Consider the following 19,319-nt stretch of genomic DNA (forward strand, 5'->3'; position numbering starts at 1 on the left):
ATATGGTTTGTCTAAGAATCTGCTGATCTTATTCTTAAATGCTGTCATCAGATCTGTGATTTGTTCCTCTCTGATAGTCTGGTATGGGGGAGCCACTGCGCATGACAAACTCCGCTTACAAAGGACTTTCAGAACAGCAGAGAGAATTATAGGCTCCCCCCTGCCTAAAATCCAGGATCTTTATGATAAGAGTATTCGATCCCACGCATTGAAAATTTCATCCGATCCCTCTCACCCGGGACACTCCTCATTCCAACTACTCCCTTCAGGACGTCGCTTCAGAGTCCCCAAATGCAGTACCAACCGCCATATGAACAGCTTCTATCCACTCTCTGTTCAACAATTAAATCATCATGTGTAGACTATATACTGTATCTGTCTTGTTAGATGTTGCTTGTTGTATCTGTTGTTATATATTATGTTGCCTCTTTGCCACAAAGAATTCCTTGTATATATGTAATATGTACTTGGCGATAATAAATTTGATTGATTGATTGATTGAAAAGCAATCCAATCTCCCTTATCCTCTAGTCACTTTTGTCACAGCTGTGCCATCGAGCCTGTCACATAGCGCTCAGATATTCATTGGGCCTCACACAATCCAAAAGTGTCCAGTGTCCAAAAGTGTGTTCAGAGATTCAAAATCTCCCTTATCCTCTAGTCACTTTGGTCACAGCTGTGCCATCGAGCCTGTCACATAGCGCTCAGATATTCATTGGGCCTCACACAATCCAAAAGTGTCCAGTGTCCAAAAGTGTGTGCAGAGATTCAAAATCTCCCTTATCCTCTAGTCACTTTGGTCACAGCTGTGCCATCGAGCCTGTCACATAGCGCTCAGATATTCATTGGGCCTCACACAATCCAAAACTGTCCAGTGTCCAAAAGTGTGTTCAGAGATTCAAAATCTCCCTTATCCTCTAGTCACTTTGGTCACAGCTGTGCCATCGAGCCTGTCACATAGCGCTCAGATATTCATTGGGCCTCACACAATCCAAAAGTGTCCAGTGTCCAAAAGTGTGTGCAGAGATTCAAAATCTCCCTTATCCTCTAGTCACTTTGGTCACAGCTGTGCCATCGAGCCTGTCACATAGCGCTCAGATATTCATTGGGCCTCACACAATCCAAAAGTGTCCAGTGTCCAAAAGTGTGTGCAGAGATTCAAAATCTCCCTTATCCTCTAGTCACTTTGGTCACAGCTGTGCCATCGAGCCTGTCACATAGCGCTCAGATATTCATTGGGCCTCACACAATCCAAAAGTGTCCAGTGTCCAAAAGTGTGTGCAGAGATTCAAAATCTCCCTTATCCTCTAGTCACTTTGGTCACAGCTGTGCCATCGAGCCTGTCACATAGCGCTCAGATATTCATTGGGCCTCACACAATCCAAAAGTGTCCAGTGTCCAAAAGTGTGTGCAGAGATTCAAAATCTCCCTTATCCTCTAGTCACTTTGGTCACAGCTGTGCCATCGAGCCTGTCACATAGTGCTCAGATATTCATTGGGCCTCACACAATCCAAAAGTGTCCAGTGTCCAAAAGTGTGTGCAGAGATTCAAAATCTCCCTTATCCTCTAGTCACTTTGGTCACAGCTGTGCCATCGAGCCTGTGACATAGCGCTCAGATATTCATTGGGCCTCACACAATCCAAAAGTGTCCAGTGTCCAAAAGTGTGTGCAGAGATTCAAAATCTCCCTTATCCTCTAGTCACTTTGGTCACAGCTGTGCCATCGAGCCTGTCACATAGCGCTCAGATATTCATTGGGCCTCACACAATCCAAAAGTGTCCAGTGTCCAAAAGTGTGTGCAGAGATTCAAAATCTCCCTTATCCTCTAGTCACTTTGGTCACAGCTGTGCCATCGAGCCTGTCACATAGCGCTCAGATATTCATTGGGCCTCACACAATCCAAAAGTGTCCAGTGTCCAAAAGTGTGTGCAGAGATTCAAAATCTCCCTTATCCTCTAGTCACTTTGGTCACAGTTGTGCCATCGAGCCTGTCACATAGCGCTCAGATATTCATTGGGCCTCACACAATCCAAAAGTGTCCAGTGTCCACAAGTGTCTGCAGAAATTCAATATCTCCCCTGTCCTATAGACACCTTGTACCTTGTTTTACATTACTATATAGTTTGTTGGATTTTGTCTACATTTCTACCAAAAATGAGGAAGGCTGGTGGAAGAGGCCGTGGAATTGGGCGGGGGTTGGCAGCTGGTAATGATGGTGTTGGTGGTGGATCTGATGGTAGTGGCAAGAGCAAAATAGGACCGAATGCAGGAGGTGTTGAGCCTGCGTCATCGTCTGGCTACATAAGGCCTCGAACGCTTAGTTTTCTAGGAGTTGGCAAACCGCTTTTAAAGCCAGAGCATCAGGAAAAAGTTTTGTCTTACATTGCTGACTCAGCCTCCAGCTCTATCACCTCCTCTTCTTCAGTTGTAAAAAGTAAAAGCACTGAGTCATCATTGGAGGCTCATGTTCATGAACCACACCTTTCCTTGTGTCCTTCACCCCAACCAAGATTGAAGGATGACGCAGGCCATACTACTGATTACTCCATGGAGCTGTTTTCACATACCATGCCTGGATTATCAAGTCAAATGGTGAATTACCCAGGCCAAGATGAATCTGACATGGAGTGCACTGATGCACAGCCGCTGATGGATGATTCTGCTGGTACATTCACTCAGAGCACTACATTGTCATCGCAGTGTACAGAGCCAGATTCTGACCCTGATGAGACTCAGGTGCCCCTTCCCGCACACTATACCACCATACACGGTGACACAGAGGAAGGTGCACATGACATAGAAGAGGAGGTGATGGATGACCCAGTTGTTGACCCAGATTGGCATCCATTGGGGGTAGAGGGTGCTGCTTCCAATAGCTCAGATGAGGAGCATCCACAGCAGACATCGACATCGCAACAGCTGTTATCTGGCAGGCCCGGAGCACTCCAAAGACAGGTTCCAAACATCAAAAGAGTTGCTGGACAACTTGTCCAGAGGGTCAAAAGATCACAGCGTGCTAGGCCGCAAAATGTCTGCCAAAGTAGGAAGAGTGCAGTGTGGCACTTTTTTGAACAAAATCCTCATGATCAGGCCAAGGTTATCTGTTAGAAGTGCGCAAAGACCTTTAGCCGAGGGAAAATTCTGAAAAATTTGAATACCAGTTGCATGCTTAGACATTTAACCAGCATGCACTTGCAAGCGTGGACACAACACCAAACCTCAAGTGCCACATGTGCAACTGATCACAACGAAGGTAGTCAGCAACGCTACATTGTTTCCCCCACTGTAAGCCCACCGGTTAGCACAGCAGCAAATGTTGAGGTGTCGTTGCAAGGCCACAGCAGTCAGGGAATCCCACTGTTATATCAACGAAAGACTGATTCTAGGCCATCAGAAAGAACAACAACTCCATCACCATCATCAACCCTCTCTCAGTCCGCCCTGTCCACCGCTACTTCCACCATATGCAGCTCTCAAGTTCAGCTCACCCTCCCAGACACTATGAGTAGGTCAAGAAAGTACTCAGTCTCTCATCCGCGTACACTGGGTTTGAACGCCCACATTGCCAAACTAATCTCGTTTGAGATGATGCCCTTTCGGTTGGTGGAAAGCACAGCTTTCCGCGAACTCATGGCCTATGCAGTACCACGCTATGACCTACCCAGTCGCCACTTCTTCTCTCGCAAAGCCATCCCAGCCCTCCACCATCATGTGAAAGACCGCATTGTCCATGCACTCAAGCAGTCAGTGAGCGGAAAGGTGCACCTCACAACTGATGCATGGTCCAGTCGGCATGGCCAGGGCCGTTACGTGTCCATCACTGCGCACTGGGTTAATGTGGTGGATGCAGGGTCCACAGGGGACAGCGGTGGTGGGACAATGCTGCCTAGCCCACGGTATAGGAAACAGTTGGCTGTAGGCGTTCGACCCTCCTCCTCCTCCTCCTCCAGAAGCGAAAGCTCGTCCACAGAGCGCAGTCGTACGAGCACTCCATCTGCAGCTGCCACTGTTGCACACGATGTGTCCCCCTATCGAGCAGCTAGTGTAAAGCGTCAGCAGGCTGTGTTGCAGATGATGTGTTTGGGCAACAGACACACCGCCGAGGTGCTGGCCGAGTACTTGAAGCGACAAACTGAGTCATGGCTGGGCAGTGTACATCTTGAGGCAGGCAAAGTAGTTAGTGATAACGGCCGTAATTTTGTGGCAGCCATAGCCCTTTCAAAACTCAGCCATATACCTTGCTTGGCTCATACCTTGAACCTGGTGGTGCAGTGCTTCCTCAAAAATTATCCGGAGTTAACAGCCCTGCTCCAGAAGGTGCGAAGACTGTGCGCGCACATCCGCCGGTCGCCTGTACACTCCGTTCGTATGCAGAAGCTGCAGCGATTGCTCCACCTTCCCAACCACCGCCTCATTATCGACATTGCAACAAGGTGGAACTCCACCCTGCACATGGTGGAGCGGCTGTGCGAGCAGAGGCAGGCCATAATGCATTTGTGGGAGGATACACGGCCAGGCACTTTGAGAGCAGACATGGAGTTGACAGGTGTGCAGTGGTCGAAGCTGAAAGACCTCTGTAAAGTCCTTCAGTGTTTTGAGGAATGCACACGGCTGGTAAGCGCAGACGACGCCATCCTAAGCATCCCACTTATGCGTCTGCTCATGCAAACTTTGACGCACCTTAAGGAGCAGGCGTCTGCAGCCAATGTTGATGAGGAGGAAGAGGAGGAGGGAATCCTTGATGACATTCAGCCATTGTCTGCTCAGGGACCTCTCCTGGACGAGGTGGAGGAAGAAGAGGAGGAGGAGGATGATGGGAATGATTACTTAGGGGAGGAGGATGCATCTCATGGGGCAAGTGAAAATGTTGGCGTGGCAAGGTCTGGTACAGGGTTTGTGCGTGACTGGAGGGATGTGGATTTGCAAGAAAGTGCTCCTCCAACCAGCACTCGCAGTGCATCATTGACACCGGGAACATTTGCCCACATGTCAGATTATGCCTTGCAGATCCTAAAAAGGGACCCACGCATTGCCAAAATGATGAACGATGACGACTACTGGTTGGCCAGCATCCTGGATCCACGCTATAAAGGCAAATTACAAAACATCATGCCACAGGAGAACCTTGACCTAATATTGGCTAATAAACAAGCAACTCTGGTAAATCGGTTGCTTGAGGCATTACCAGCACACAGCAGTGGTGATGGTTCTCACACGAGCCGTACGGGCCGGGGGCAGCTTGGCAGAGGTGTTCGTGGTGCACACAGCAGAAGTGGCGTTGGAGACAGGGGTTTCATGACAATGTTGTGGACTGATTTTTCAAGTACCGCTCACACAACTGGTAATACTGCATCGATGGAAAGTGACAGGAGACAGCAGTTGTCAACTATGGTTACAAACTACTTTTCCTCCCATATCGTTGTTCTCCCACACAGGTCATTCCCCTTTGACTATTGGGCCACTAAACTGGACACCTGGCCTGAATTGGCACAATATGCCTTACAGGAGCTCGCTTGCCCAGCTGCAAGTGTGCTATCGGAAAGAGTCTTCAGTGCAGCTGGATCAATCCTGACAGAAAAAAGGACCCGTCTGTCAACCCAAAATGTGGATGATCTAACCTTCATTAAAATGAACCACGCATGGGTTTCCAAGGATTTTGTCCCACCTTCCTCTGATGACACATAGGGTGACAGAAAAATGGCTTGCTTTGGTCCACCTCTTCCTGGGACTTGACCTATTTCACCTTTTGCATCAGCTGAATGTCCAACATCAACATATGCCACTTTCTAAAACTCCCTAACTGTGCTGCCTCCCCCCCCCATGGCCGGGGTCACCACCTAGCGCACGACACCGTGCGAGTGCCGTTGCCCTGGACAGGTGGGTAGGCCGACTCTTGGGCGCGGGCACTAGTACAGGGTCCTTCATAGTGCAATCAAGTGTCTCTGACGGTGGTGGTGCACACCCGCCATCAGACACAACGCCGTACTATGAGGGGCCCAGTGCCAGTACCGACGCCCACGAGTGGGCCCCCCTTGCTTGGGCAGGGCCCCAGCATTTGCAATCTTTACCTCTCCCTGCTCCTCCGCTGTGTAGTCTGGGCCGTCAAATCCATACTGTGCCTGACACCGTCTGAGCCTGCCTCCTGATGTATAGACATATATTTTAAATGTGTACGCTATCCATACATGTTATCCGGGGATACGGTACCCTTTCTAACCTTTGTGCAATCACGTGCAATCCATACTGGGCCTAACACCGTCTGAGCCTGCCTCCTGAGACATATATTTTGAATGTGTACGCTATCCATACATGTTATCCGGGGATACGGTACCCTTTCTAACCTTTGTGCAATCACGTGCAATCCATACTGGGCCTAACACCGTCTGAGCCTGCCTCCTGAGACATATATTTTGAATGTGTACGCTATCCATACATGTTATGCGGGGATACGGTACCCTTTCTAACCTTTGTGCAATCACATGCAATCCATACTGGGCCTAACACCGTCTGAGCCTGCCTCCTGAGACATATATTTTGAATGTGTACGCTATCCATACATGTTATCCGGGGATACGGTACCCTTTCTAACCTTTGTGCAATCACGTGCAATCCATACTGGGCCTAACACCGTCTGAGCCTGCCTCCTGAGACATATATTTTGAATGTGTACGCTATCCATACATGTTATCCGGGGATACGGTACCCTTTCTAACCTTTGTGCAATCACGTGCAATCCATACTGGGCCTAACACCGTCTGAGCCTGCCTCCTGAGACATATATTTTGAATGTGTACGCTATCCATACATGTTATCCGGGGATACGGTACCCTTTCTAACCTTTGTGCAATCACGTGCAATCCATACTGGGCCTAACACCGTCTGAGCCTGCCTCCTGAGACATATAATTTGAATGTGTACGCTATCCATACATGTTATCCGGGGAAACGGTACCCTTTCTAACCTTTGTGCAATCACGTGCAATCCATACTGGGCCTAACACCGTCTGAGCCTGCCTCCTGAGACATATATTTTGAATGTGTACGCTATCCATACATGTTATCCGGGGATACGGTACCCTTTCTAACCTTTGTGCAATCACGTGCAATCCATACTGGGCCTAACACCGTCTGAGCCTGCCTCCTGAGACATATATTTTGAATGTGTACGCTATCCATACATGTTATCCGGGGAAACGGTACCCTTTCTAACCTTTGTGCAATCACGTGCAATCCATACTGGGCCTAACACCGTCTGAGCCTGCCTCCTGAGACATATATTTTGAATGTGTATGCTATCCATACATGTTATCCGGGAAACGGTACCCTTTCTAACCTTTGTGCAATCACGTGCAATCCATACTGGGCCTAACACCGTCTGAGCCTGCCTCCTGAGACATATATTTTGAATGTGTACGCTATCCATACATGTTATCCGGGGAAACGGTACCCTTTCTAACCTTTGTGCAATCACGTGCAATCCATACTGGGCCTAACACCATCTGAGCCTGCCTCCTGATGTATAGACATATATTTTGAATGTGTACGCTATCCATACATGTTATCTGGGGATACGGTACCCTTTCTCACCTTTGTGCAATCACGTGTAATCCATACTGGGCATGAGAACGGCTGGCGAGCTGTTAAGCAAGCTACAGCACCTGTGGTTTGCACACGTAAGTTTTTCATTTTTTCAGGAATGACGGTTAGGCCTAATTCCGGAACTGCGGTTGACCTGCACTTACTGGGAAATCATTGTTCGCGGGTAATAATTGTAATCAGTGATCCCCATCACTAACGTTGTTCAGTGGGTTATCTGCACCTGTAAGCGACAAATGCTGGCCTTTTCAGTGTAGCGCACATGCAGCCACGGACATGTAAGGGCATGACACACCAGTTATTGGCCAATCTCATGTGCCAGAGCCTCACGTGTCCCTCTAGTAAGCCGGACTCGGACCGCGGGGCATGACGGAGTCTCGTTCGTTAACGGAATTAAGCTTGCAATGTGTGCATCTGTTCTGTAGCTGGCATGGTTGAGGTTTCACAGGTGGAGTCGAATTTAACCGTAGGCTCCACTCCTGGTGGTGCCCTTCTGGACATTCCTTTAAGGTTCAGCTTTGCAACCATACTGCCCACGTAAAACAAACACTTTGCCTTCATGAACACTGTTTGGAGGGTCATGACTCGTGGGAATAACGCCGCCCAATCAGTTAACCTGCTAGAGAGATCCTTCGTTGCTCCCAAGCATGACATCACACTCCCTAGGAAGAAGGTAATGCCACTGTGGCGACCGTACTCCTGGGGGCGACACAAGTGCACTGATGCCCAGCCACTGCTCGATGAATCTGCTGGTACATTGACCCAGACCACTACATTCCCCTCGCACGCTACATGACCTGAATCTGACCCTGATGAAACTCAGGTTACCCTTCCCATGTACAGTTCCATCTTACACGGTGACAAAGAGGAAGCTGCAGATGAAAGTGCAGGGTCGGCCCACCCGCCATCAGACACACCAACGTACTATCAGGGGCCCTGTGCCAGTGCCGTCGCCAACGAGTGGGCCCCCCCTGCTTGCCCAGGATCACAACACTTGCAAAGTTGAAATACTGTGCAGTGAGATGGAAGATGGGGACGACGAGGAATCCAGACAAGTACAGGGATTCCCTAGCGAGGAGACTTATTTGATTGTTTTCAATGTTGGGACAGCAATTTTTGGGGAGCACTATACTCTGGAGAATGATAGATGGGGCCCACCATACACTGGAACATTCCAAAGGTGGACATCAGACACTGGAGCAGCATTTACTGGGCCCATTATACACTAGAGCATTAGAAATGGGGCCCATTATGTTTGGAGCATTATTTGGGCCCATAAGACAGTGGAGCTTCATCCATGGGGACCAACATATACTGTAGCATTATGTGGAGCTCATCATATACTGTTTCAAACATTATATGGGACCAATGATTCTGTATGGAGAAATAGATGGGCCTCGTCATGAGATGTAAAAAGTGAGGTATTTTTCATTGTACTATACCGCTATTTCTCTGCCGTATTGGAGCATGATGAGTTGTGGTATGTGTTAAAGGGGCGCTCTTTCGCCCAGGGCACATGAAAACCTGCAGCCAGCCCTCCCCCCCCACAACTTTAGCCAAATAACCCCCATTTTTCAGTGCGTAACTTGTATTATGAAGTTAATTAAGGTTGGCAAGCTTAAGTAAGAAGAATTGATGCTTTTGACATTCAAATGGGCACTGTAGGTGTGTTTCCTGTCCTCCTCTCACTGCCGACTTTTATTCCCCATTGACTTACATTGGGTTTTGTGTTTCGGGACGACCCCGACTTTTCCCTATAATCGGACGATCTTGCTCGACCCGACTTTTGGAAAAGTCGGGTTTCACGAAACGCGACCCTAAAAAACCAAAAGTCGCTCAACTCTATTACACACTGTTAATTTTTGAATAGGTAAGTAATGTTTGCAATTAGCGGAGTGGCGCAGGAAGTGTATTATTAAAAACAAACACTGATATGGGACTCCAGTAACAAGGAGAAATAAAGTGCACTATTTAGGTACTGAGCTTTGTAGTGGTGTTTGATGAAAATGAAGAAAAATGGTCTCAACATTCAAATTCATTGTGTCCCGCTTCACTGCGGGCCTACAGCAAGGGAAAAGGTGCATTGTTACATAAATAATGTTTCATACAACTTCACTTATTTAACTATCATTACAAGTTTGTTGCATTTGTTTGCCTATGTAAAAAGTATTTTGTAGATTTCGTGAAATACACAGTGAAGAACATTTGTTGGTAAAATAAACTGTCAAAATTTTACACATTTCAGTGATTCTGACATCCAGATAATTCCAAAAAAATGATAAAGAACCACATTGTTCCATGAACATTTGCAAATAAACATTTTCAGTTCTCTGACATTTGCATATTTCTTTTCTTTGCATACAAATAGATTTATTCTGAAATACGGTTCATTTGTTGAAAATATTGTAAAAGGCTCTGTAGAATATACTAATGTATGGCAGATCCAAATTGTACCCAACAGACCCCATTAAAGGGAATCTCTCATCAGGTTTTTCCTGTAAGCTGAAGACAGCATGGTCTAGGGGTTAAAACACAGAATTCAGCAATGCCTTTCTTATGAAGCTCCAGATTTTGTGTGCTTGCAACAATAGTTTTAGTACCAGTAGCTTTTCATTGCTGGACTAGCTGGTCTAGCACCGGTCCAACTCGCCCTCTCCTGTAATAAGCACCTCACTGTTTATAGATTTTGTACACAGAGAGACTAGGGTTGGATGATGTTCACTTTCTCACCTCTGCTTCATGCTAAATCTAAAAGCTGTGTCAGAACGGCTGCACCCAGCAATCTTGTTTGTCAGGGTTCCATCAGTATGTTGAGAAGAAAAGCGTTACAATAGATGATCTGTTTGAAACCACAAATAGCAGTGTAATTTTTGTCCCTCATATTCTCCAGATGCCTTCACATCAGTAAAAGATCTGCATATGTTTTCAAGAAAAAAATTGATTTTGAAAAAGCTTCACTACAAGGGGCAAGAAGGTGACGTTTTTACTACTGAGGACGAGAAAGAAGCCCGAACTAATTTGGAGGCTCTGGCATTGGAAAGCAATCCTACTAAGGTGAACAATTTTCCCAACCATATTGTGGGTAAGCCAAAAAAATTTCCAGCTTTAAATTTATGTCCTGCTGTTGACATTTTCACTAGATTAGTGTCTAGGGATATTGAGGAACTTTCCAAAAAGGGTTTTGGTAGCTTCAATGTTTGCCAATCTGACAGGCAAGCACTGGAGGATGTAAAGGGATCGGATGACGTTGTGTTTAAACCTGACAAGGGGGGTAACGTTGTTATATGGCCACACACGTTACATGAAAGACAAGCATATAAACTTCTTAACAACCAGGATTGCTATAGAAAGATGCTTACAAACCCTATGAAATCCTTTCAAGATGAAGTATGTAATATCTTAGAGACAGCCTATTCAGAGGGGATTGTTCCAAAAATATTGCTGGAGTCAATTAAGAACTTACATCCTCAGATGCCCACACTATATCTAATTCCGAAGATACAAAAAGATCCCTCCTATGCAAACCTCTTTCTGGGAGCATGGGAAAGAGATATTTTTCTTTCCAACTCCATCCAATGGATGAGATACATTGATGATATTTGGTTTGTATGGGAGGGTAGTATTGAAGATTTGGAAAGACTGATGTGTAATTTAAATCAAAATTGCCTTAATATCAAATTGACCTTTAACTCTGGCAGAGCCATCGATTTATTGGACTTGCAGATATGTGCTCTACCTGATGGAAGCATAATTACTGGTGTTTTCCATACAGCAACGGCCACCAACTCTGTCCTCCACGCTCAATCTGCTCACCCTCAATCTACAATAAAGGGAATTCCCATTAGCCAATTTTTAAGGGTCAGGCGCATATGCTCAAACGATGATGATTTTGAAAACCAATCAAAGAAACTAACAGTGAGGATTTTGGAACCAAGGTATAGCCGAAAAATGATCCACAAAGGGTATTTATGGGCAAGAAATGCATCCAGGAATGAACTCCTATATGGCCATAAGACTAAAGATGCCAGAAATACAGATAATCAGATACGTTTTCTCACAGAATACCATAATAAATGGCATCAATTTAGGGAAATTGTGAACAAACATTGGCCAATTTTACACAAGGACCCAGTCCTTAAATTACTTTTACCCCCTACTCCATCTATTGTGTTTATTTTTATTTTTTTGTCACAATTTATTACTATATGTCCAATTTCTGATTAGTGCTGCTGTATTATATGATAATATCCAAGTTTCTGTACACCAAGTGTAAGGGAATTTATGGGAGACTACTTCCGGTTTAGGATTTTTCTTAGCATCTGTACCCTATACTGGATGCATGGTTACTGTTACCATGCAGCGGGGTGGAACCTTGATCATAAGATGACGGACCTGTGTGACTTCTGGTGATTTCCGCTTTACGATCCTATCTAGCGTCTCAGCCCTATATTGGTTGCATGGTTACTGTTACTATGCAGCAGAGCGGGACCTTGATAATCAGGTTACATGTACGTGTATGTGTCATCTTCGGTCTTGTTTCCTTCCTAGCGTCTCTGCCCTATACTGGTTGCATGGTTACTGTTACCATGCAGCGGGGCGGGACCTCAATTATCAAGTGACGTGCTTGTCTCATCTCATTACAAAATTCAATTAAAAATGACATGTCCAGCGATTAATTGGTTTCATTTAACCGTGAGTTGGATCTTGACTTTTCCAAATGGGAGAAAGAAATTTGTGAGACAAAAACGAAAAAATTCTCGAGAGACCTTAGTGATTACCAATCCGAAACAGTATATAGATGGAATCGCAGATTTAAACCATCGAGGAATCCTAAACGGGGGAGATCAGTTTCTATCACTTCATATGCTTCCAGTGAAGGATCGGTTAAATCTAACCCGAAATCCTTGGAAACACGCTTAGGTACTAATCGAGAAGTACAAATTAAGAAAATGAAATCTCTCCCGCCAAAGAAAACCGACAAACCCAAAAGCCAAACACTTCAGGTAATTAACCTGTCTAATCATGTGTTGACTTCTACCCAGATTGAAGTATTATCTAAAGGTCTAACGTTTTCTCCCACCAATTCTTTTGATTTATTTACAGCCGTAAAAGACCTGTATTTATTTTCACGTAAATTAATTCTCAAAAAGTTCCATAACAATAAGAAACAGGATCCACCTACTAATACTCATCTGGAGGAGGAGGCCCTTTCTATATTGGAAGAGTTATTGGGGGAGAAAGAACCAAACTCCACAGGTACGTTTCCACAGTCTATACGTCCAAAATCCACTAGGTTCCCTCCCCTGTCCCTATGCCCAGCAGTAGAAATTTTCACTAAGCTGGTCATTGAGGATTTTGGTAGGATCTCTACGAGACGCAATCCTGATAACCTCACGGCACAGCAACATGTGGCTGTTGAGGAATTTAAATCCTTTCGGACATAGTGATAAAACCTGAGGACAAGGGAGGGAATATAGTGGTATGGCCTCAGGAAATGTATGAAAAAGAGGCCAATAGACAACTTTGAGATAGAGTGACATACTGTAGACTGGATCGTAGCCCTTTGAAAGCCTTCTCGGATGTTTTGGAGGAGATCCTCTTTAGGGCCTTTGAACAGGGTATTATTCCCAAACAAATTTGTGAGGGTCTTCTAACCAAATCTCCAAGGATTCCTACCATATATTTTGTGCCCAAGATTCACAAGGACCCCCTTGACCCGCCGGGACGCCCCATCGTGTCGGGCATAGGAGGGTTATGTGAACCGGTATGTCAATTCATAGACCACTATTTAAAACCACTTGTGGAGACACTTCCCTCCTATGTAAGGGACACAACGGACGTCCTGGCACGGATCGATGGGATGTCCTTGGAATCAGACATGCTCTTTGTTACTGCAGACATCGAGACATCATACACATGTATTCGTCATCAAGACGGTATTGATGCCTGCATGTTTTTTCTGAGGAGCAGCAGCTGGGATGGTCTTATATGTGATCTTGTTTTGGAACTGCTTGAATACGTGCTCACACATAATTTTTTTGTTTTCAGGGACGTTTATTTACAGCAGTGCGGCACTGCCATGGGCGCGGCTTGCGCCCCTTCTTTCGCTGGCCTCTTCCTGGGATACTGGGAGCGGGAGGTTTTTGCAGGGGAGGGGGGGCAGGCTGCTGACCATGTGCAGTGCTGGCTGTGGTACATTGATGATTTGCTCATGGTGTGGCAGGGTTCACAACAACATCTCAAGGAGTTTATGGAGCGTTTAAATAACAATGGCTATAACATCAGACTCACTTATACCTACAGCAACTCCGAGGTGGATTTCCTTGACATAAAGATCCAGGTGGATCGTTTCTCCAACCTACAGACTGATGTGTACAGGAAGCCCACCTCGGTTAACTCTCTCCTCCATGCTGGATCCTGCCACCCATGGGCAACCATCAAGGCCATCCCAGTTGGTCAGTTCTTACGAATTAGACGAATCTGCTCCTCAGAAGATACTTTCTTGAATCAAGCTGGGGAACTTAGAGATTGTTTCCTTAAATGGGTCTATAGTCGACGCTGTGTCAAGAAGGGCTTTGACAGAGCAAGAAGAACAAATCGGTTGGCCCTCTTACAATCAAACATCAGGAAGAAAGCGCAACAACAGCAGGGTAATGTCAGGTTCATTTCAACCTTCAATGGGGGATGGAACCAAATGAGGGATATACTTACCAAACACTGGAACATACTAAAGACAGAGCCTTCATTGGCTAGTATAATTCCTGAACATCCACTTATGACATACCGCAGAAGCCCCAATTTAGGGGACATGTTGGTACGTTCACATTATGTCCCATATATTAAAAATCCTTTTGGTTCTCGTGATCCCCCCTTGGGATGTTTTCCCTGCGGTAATTGCGTCGCATGCAAGAATGTCATACGGACATCATCATTTCAATTAGCTGATGGAACAAAAACTTATTCTATTAGACAACATATAACTTGTAACACCGCTCAAGTTATTTATTATGCGACATGTGGGTGCCCGAAAATTTATGTAGGCCTATCAAGTCGCCAATTAAAATTACGTGGACGTGAACATGTCCATGACATTCTTGCATCTAAGACAGTAACGGACCTGACGCAACTTAAAACCATACCCAAGCACTACAAATTAGTGCATAATAGTGATCCTAAATCTTTCCTGGTAAGAGGCATCCAACATATACAGTGGGGCAAAAAAGTATTTAGTCAGTCAGCAATAGTGCAAGTTCCACCACTTAAAAAGATGAGAGGCGTCTGTAATTTACATCATAGGTAGACCTCAACTATGGGAGACAAACTGAGAAAAAAAAATCCAGAAAATCACATTGTCTGTTTTTTTTTCATTTTATTTGCATATTATGGTGGAAAATAAGTATTTGGACAGAAACAAAATTTCATCTCAATACTTTGTGATATATCCTTTGTTGGCAATGACAGAGGTCAAACGTTTTCTGTAAGTCTTCACAAGGTTGCCACACACTGTTGTTGGTATGTTGGCCCATTCCTCCATGCAGATCTCCTCTAGAGCAGTGATGTTTTTGGCTTTTCGCTTGGCAACACGGACTTTCAACTCCCTCCAAAGGTTTTCTATAGGGTTGAGATCTGGAGACTGGCTAGGCCACTCCAGGACCTTGAAATGCTTCTTACGAAGCCACTCCTTCGTTGCCCTGGCGGTGTGCTTTGGATCATTGTCATGTTGAAAGACCCAGCCACGTTTCATCTTCAATGCCCTTGCTGATGGAAGGAGGTTTGCACTCAAAATCTCACGATACATGGCCCCATTCATTCTTTCATGTACCCGGATCAGTCGTCCTGGCCCCTTTGCAGAGAAACAGCCCCAAAGCATGATGTTTCCACCACCATGCTTTACAGTAGGTATGGTGTTTGATGGATGCAACTCAGTATTCTTTTTCCTCCAAACACGACAAGTTGTGTTTCTACCAAACAGTTCCAGTTTGGTTTCATCAGACCATAGGACATTCTCCCAAAACTCCTCTGGATCATCCAAATGCTCTCTAGCAAACTTCAGACGGGCCCGGGCATGTACAGGCTTATGCAGTGGGACACGTCTGGCACTGCAGGATCTGAGTCCATGGTGGCGTAGTGTGTTACTTATGGTAGGCCTTGTTACATTGGTCCCAGCTCTCTGCAGTTCATTCACTAGGTCCCCCCCCACGTGGTTCTGGGATTTTTGCTCACCGTTCTTGTGATCATTCTGACCCCACGGGGTGGGATTTTGCGTGGAGCACCAGATCGAGGGAGATTATCAGTGGTCTTGTATGTCTTCCATTTTCTAATTATTGCTCCCACAGTTGATTTCTTCACTCCAAGCTGGTTGGCTATTGCAGATTCAGTCTTCCCAGCCTGGTGCAGGGCTACAATTTTGTTTCTGGTGTCCTTTGACAGCTCTTTGGTCTTCACCATAGTGGAGTTTGGAGTCAGACTGTTTGAGGGTGTGCACAGGTGTCTTTTTATACTGATAACAAGTTTAAACAGGTGCCATTACTACAGGTAATGAGTGGAGGAAAGAGGAGACTCTTAAAGAAGAAGTTACAGGTCTGTGAGAGCCAGAAATCTTGATTGCTTGTTTCTGACCAAATACTTATTTTCCACCATAATATGCAAATAAAATGAAAAAAAAACAGACAATGTGATTTTCTGGATTTTTTTTTCTCAGTTTGTCTCCCATAGTTGAGGTCTACCTATGATGTAAATTACAGACGCCTCTCATCTTTTTAAGTGGTGGAACTTGCACTATTGCTGACTGACTAAATACTTTTTTGCCCCACTGTAAATAGTGGAATCAGAGGCGGCGATAACAAACGCCTTCTCACACAGAAGGAATGTAGGTGGATCATGGTCCTAGGGACCATGGCACCACATGGGCTAAATGAATCACTAAGTTTTGCGCCATTCTTATGATCTGCATAGAAATTTATTTCTGCCTGCCACCCCTAGATAGGTGTTTCTTCTTTACTCTTTTTTTAACCAATAGTTATGTTTTTATTTTTTGTGTGTGTTCTTTTGATCTTGCACTCATTTTATTTGTCTATTTGTCTGGCTACAGATAATGCGATTCATTCTATTTGATGCTTTGGAGTGGAGATGTTATTTGTGATGTTGACAACATGTGGCATGGGATCTACGGGACAAAAGTATTATCCTGCCTGGAATGACATATGACCATGTGTAAGGCGAGTCAACTGAAGAAATATTTGAAGCAGTTGGAAAGAGGACTTAATGCGAATAGAAGGATATTTATTTGTGACTATACTAAGTCTGCTTCCTATTACTTCCTCTGCCAGATGGACGTATATGTATCTATTGTCTGCATTGATGGATATGTTGTTTTTGTTTAGTACATAGGCCATTTCTGTCTAGCACATGCAGGGTTAAAATAAATATAACATGCATTCCCATGCCTCCTCTCTCCCTCCCTCTTTTCCTCTCCTCCCTCCCTTCACCCCCCCTCCCCCTTTCTTCCTTCCCTGTTCTCCCTTCTCCTTCACTTCAATAGAGATTAGGTCACCTCCTGTGACATTGATTCCATCTTGGTGGGATTAATGCCCACTACATGCAATAGTGGTGCGCTGTCATTAGAATGTAATACATGGGGCAGGCGTTGCCTGGGTGACGGTCTAGCGCCGGCCACCCCCACGTGACATTTGTTTATTGCGGCCCACATGCCACTGGCTCTGCCGTTGCCAGGGTAGCGGTCTGGTGCTGGCCGCCCCCAGATGACGTCAGCTGACCAGGAGACGGCATTAGTAGTACTGCGCATGTGTGAGGCTTTCCCCACTGATAGATACACAGTAATTAGGTGACCGCTCTCAGCCAGACATTTAACTAGGACATTCACAGCTTCAGCCACGCCCCCCGAGGAAGCGGTCTTGCATACCGCAAAACGCGCGTAGGGGTATACAAGCCGGTGCCTGTTACACACCAGGATTTGATGGGTATGTTCACCCAGCTTATTTAAGCTTACCTTTTTTCATCCCCCAGGATTTTATGTTCATATGCCTCATTATGTATTGTCAGGATGGTGTATTGCTGAGCTCTGAATAGACTCAGTTTCATGTTTTAGTACAGCCAGTGTTGTGAATAAGGGTTGCTTTCCCCGTTCTAATATAGTATTTATGGACAGCTTAGTCAATTATAAGGTTTTTTACACACGGGGAGTGCGCCATCTATCCCAACACTGGCTGACTTACATCCAGACCACTATTAATTGGCATTGTTACTTTTTCACTCTGGCCCAGTGCAATATGTTGGCATTGCTCAGGGAAAGCCCCTTTTTGAGCGACTCCTGAGCGATGTAATCCATTATATGCCAATTGGACTGTGTAGTGTTCACTTTATCGCTACTCTATAACCAGTGCTGTGTGTGAAATTGTTTTCCCTTGTTCAATTATACTGTACATAATGGAGTATTACATTTTTTACCGGACCTCTCTTTGACACATGGGGGCCATATGATTAACAACACTGGTCATTTACATTTATTTTCTTGTTTATTGGCATTGCTATACATCCTTTATCCGGGTTCAGTGCAATACATAATACGTGTAATAGAAGCTTTTTTGAGCACCACTACTAAAATATATACATATCCATTCTACAAATTTTCCTGGAGGATTTGTTCGGGTATTCATGCTTATCACAGGCTGTCTGCTTGTTCTTAGACATAAATGGCTAGTACCGGGCCATTTATGTGATTACCCATTTTATTGCCTTTTCACTGTGTCTTCTTATTGATAAATAAATATGTATACGCTTGAAATGGATTTGGATTCTATGTTCTCCTCTTTTTTCCTAATCTATACGAGAATCGTCTCCATATAATGAGACTTCATGAGGCATTATCTATGTATTTTACAAATAATGGAATAAGGATGTTTCTTTGGAGTATTCTTTATATATCATCTCCGGTTTTACCTTTCCCCTTACTTCCACTGGTCCCAAGATAATATAATTTCAACTAACTAGACACGTTCCCATGAGGAAGCATTAGGGAAACGCGCATCGGGGTCAGAAGCGCTGGTGTGTCCCTTGGCACTTGATTTACGACAGCACTATAAACCCAGGTAACAAGGTAACATGTAGGGCACAGGGTATTAATTGCTGGATGTAAACATTTGCGGTTATGGGTGCACCAATAGCAATCACTAGGATGTTGGCTGTGATTTAAGCACAGCTTCACCTTTGAGGTTTATGTCCTCCTGCACAGACACTCTAAGGCCGGGATCAAAAATGCGAGAAACACGGCCAAGTCTCGCATGTTAATACCCGGCACTGCCGCCGTCACTCGGGAGCGGAGTCTGCGGCTGCATGTATTGCTATAAGGTCGCACGCTCTGATCTGAGTGCCGGCGGCAGTGCCAGGTATTAACATACAGGACTCACAGTGTTTCTTGCATGTGTGATCCCGGCCTTATACTGCAGTTCACTCTTTTGCTTATTTGTTTGCGGGCATATTATATGCTTATAAATTAATCTTTTTATATGGTGGTTTGCAAAGAGGAAATTTATTACATCAGTGATATTATCTGTGCAGGCATATTATATGTATTATATCTTTGTTGCTTCAGAATAGTTAATGTTCCATGGCTGTGAAACAATTTTGAACTTTTGGCATTGATTTACATGATATGTCTGGTCATGCATACACATGTTTTCATGTATTAACATTTGCTGCTCTA

At 45.0% G+C, this 19,319-nt stretch overlaps 1 long non-coding RNA gene across 1 annotated transcript in view; it reads left to right on the plus strand.

The window, feature by feature from the left end:
* The window catches only part of LOC141096828 (uncharacterized), a 51,139-nt gene extending 32,434 nt beyond the window's left edge, over window positions 1-18,705 (plus strand). Inside the window, exons 2-5 of the long non-coding RNA XR_012233782.1 lie at window positions 10,488-10,679; window positions 12,471-12,600; window positions 12,701-12,853; window positions 16,689-18,705. This is a non-coding gene — a long non-coding RNA (uncharacterized lncRNA). The remainder of the gene's footprint in view (window positions 1-10,487; window positions 10,680-12,470; window positions 12,601-12,700; window positions 12,854-16,688) is intronic.
* The last annotated feature ends 614 nt before the right edge of the window (window positions 18,706-19,319 follow it).

The sequence above is a fragment of the Dendrobates tinctorius genome, unplaced genomic scaffold (genome assembly GCF_039654945.1).
Source record: "Dendrobates tinctorius isolate UK_male_01 unplaced genomic scaffold, ASM3965494v1 ptg000079l, whole genome shotgun sequence".
Classification (NCBI taxonomy): domain Eukaryota; kingdom Metazoa; phylum Chordata; class Amphibia; order Anura; family Dendrobatidae; genus Dendrobates; species Dendrobates tinctorius.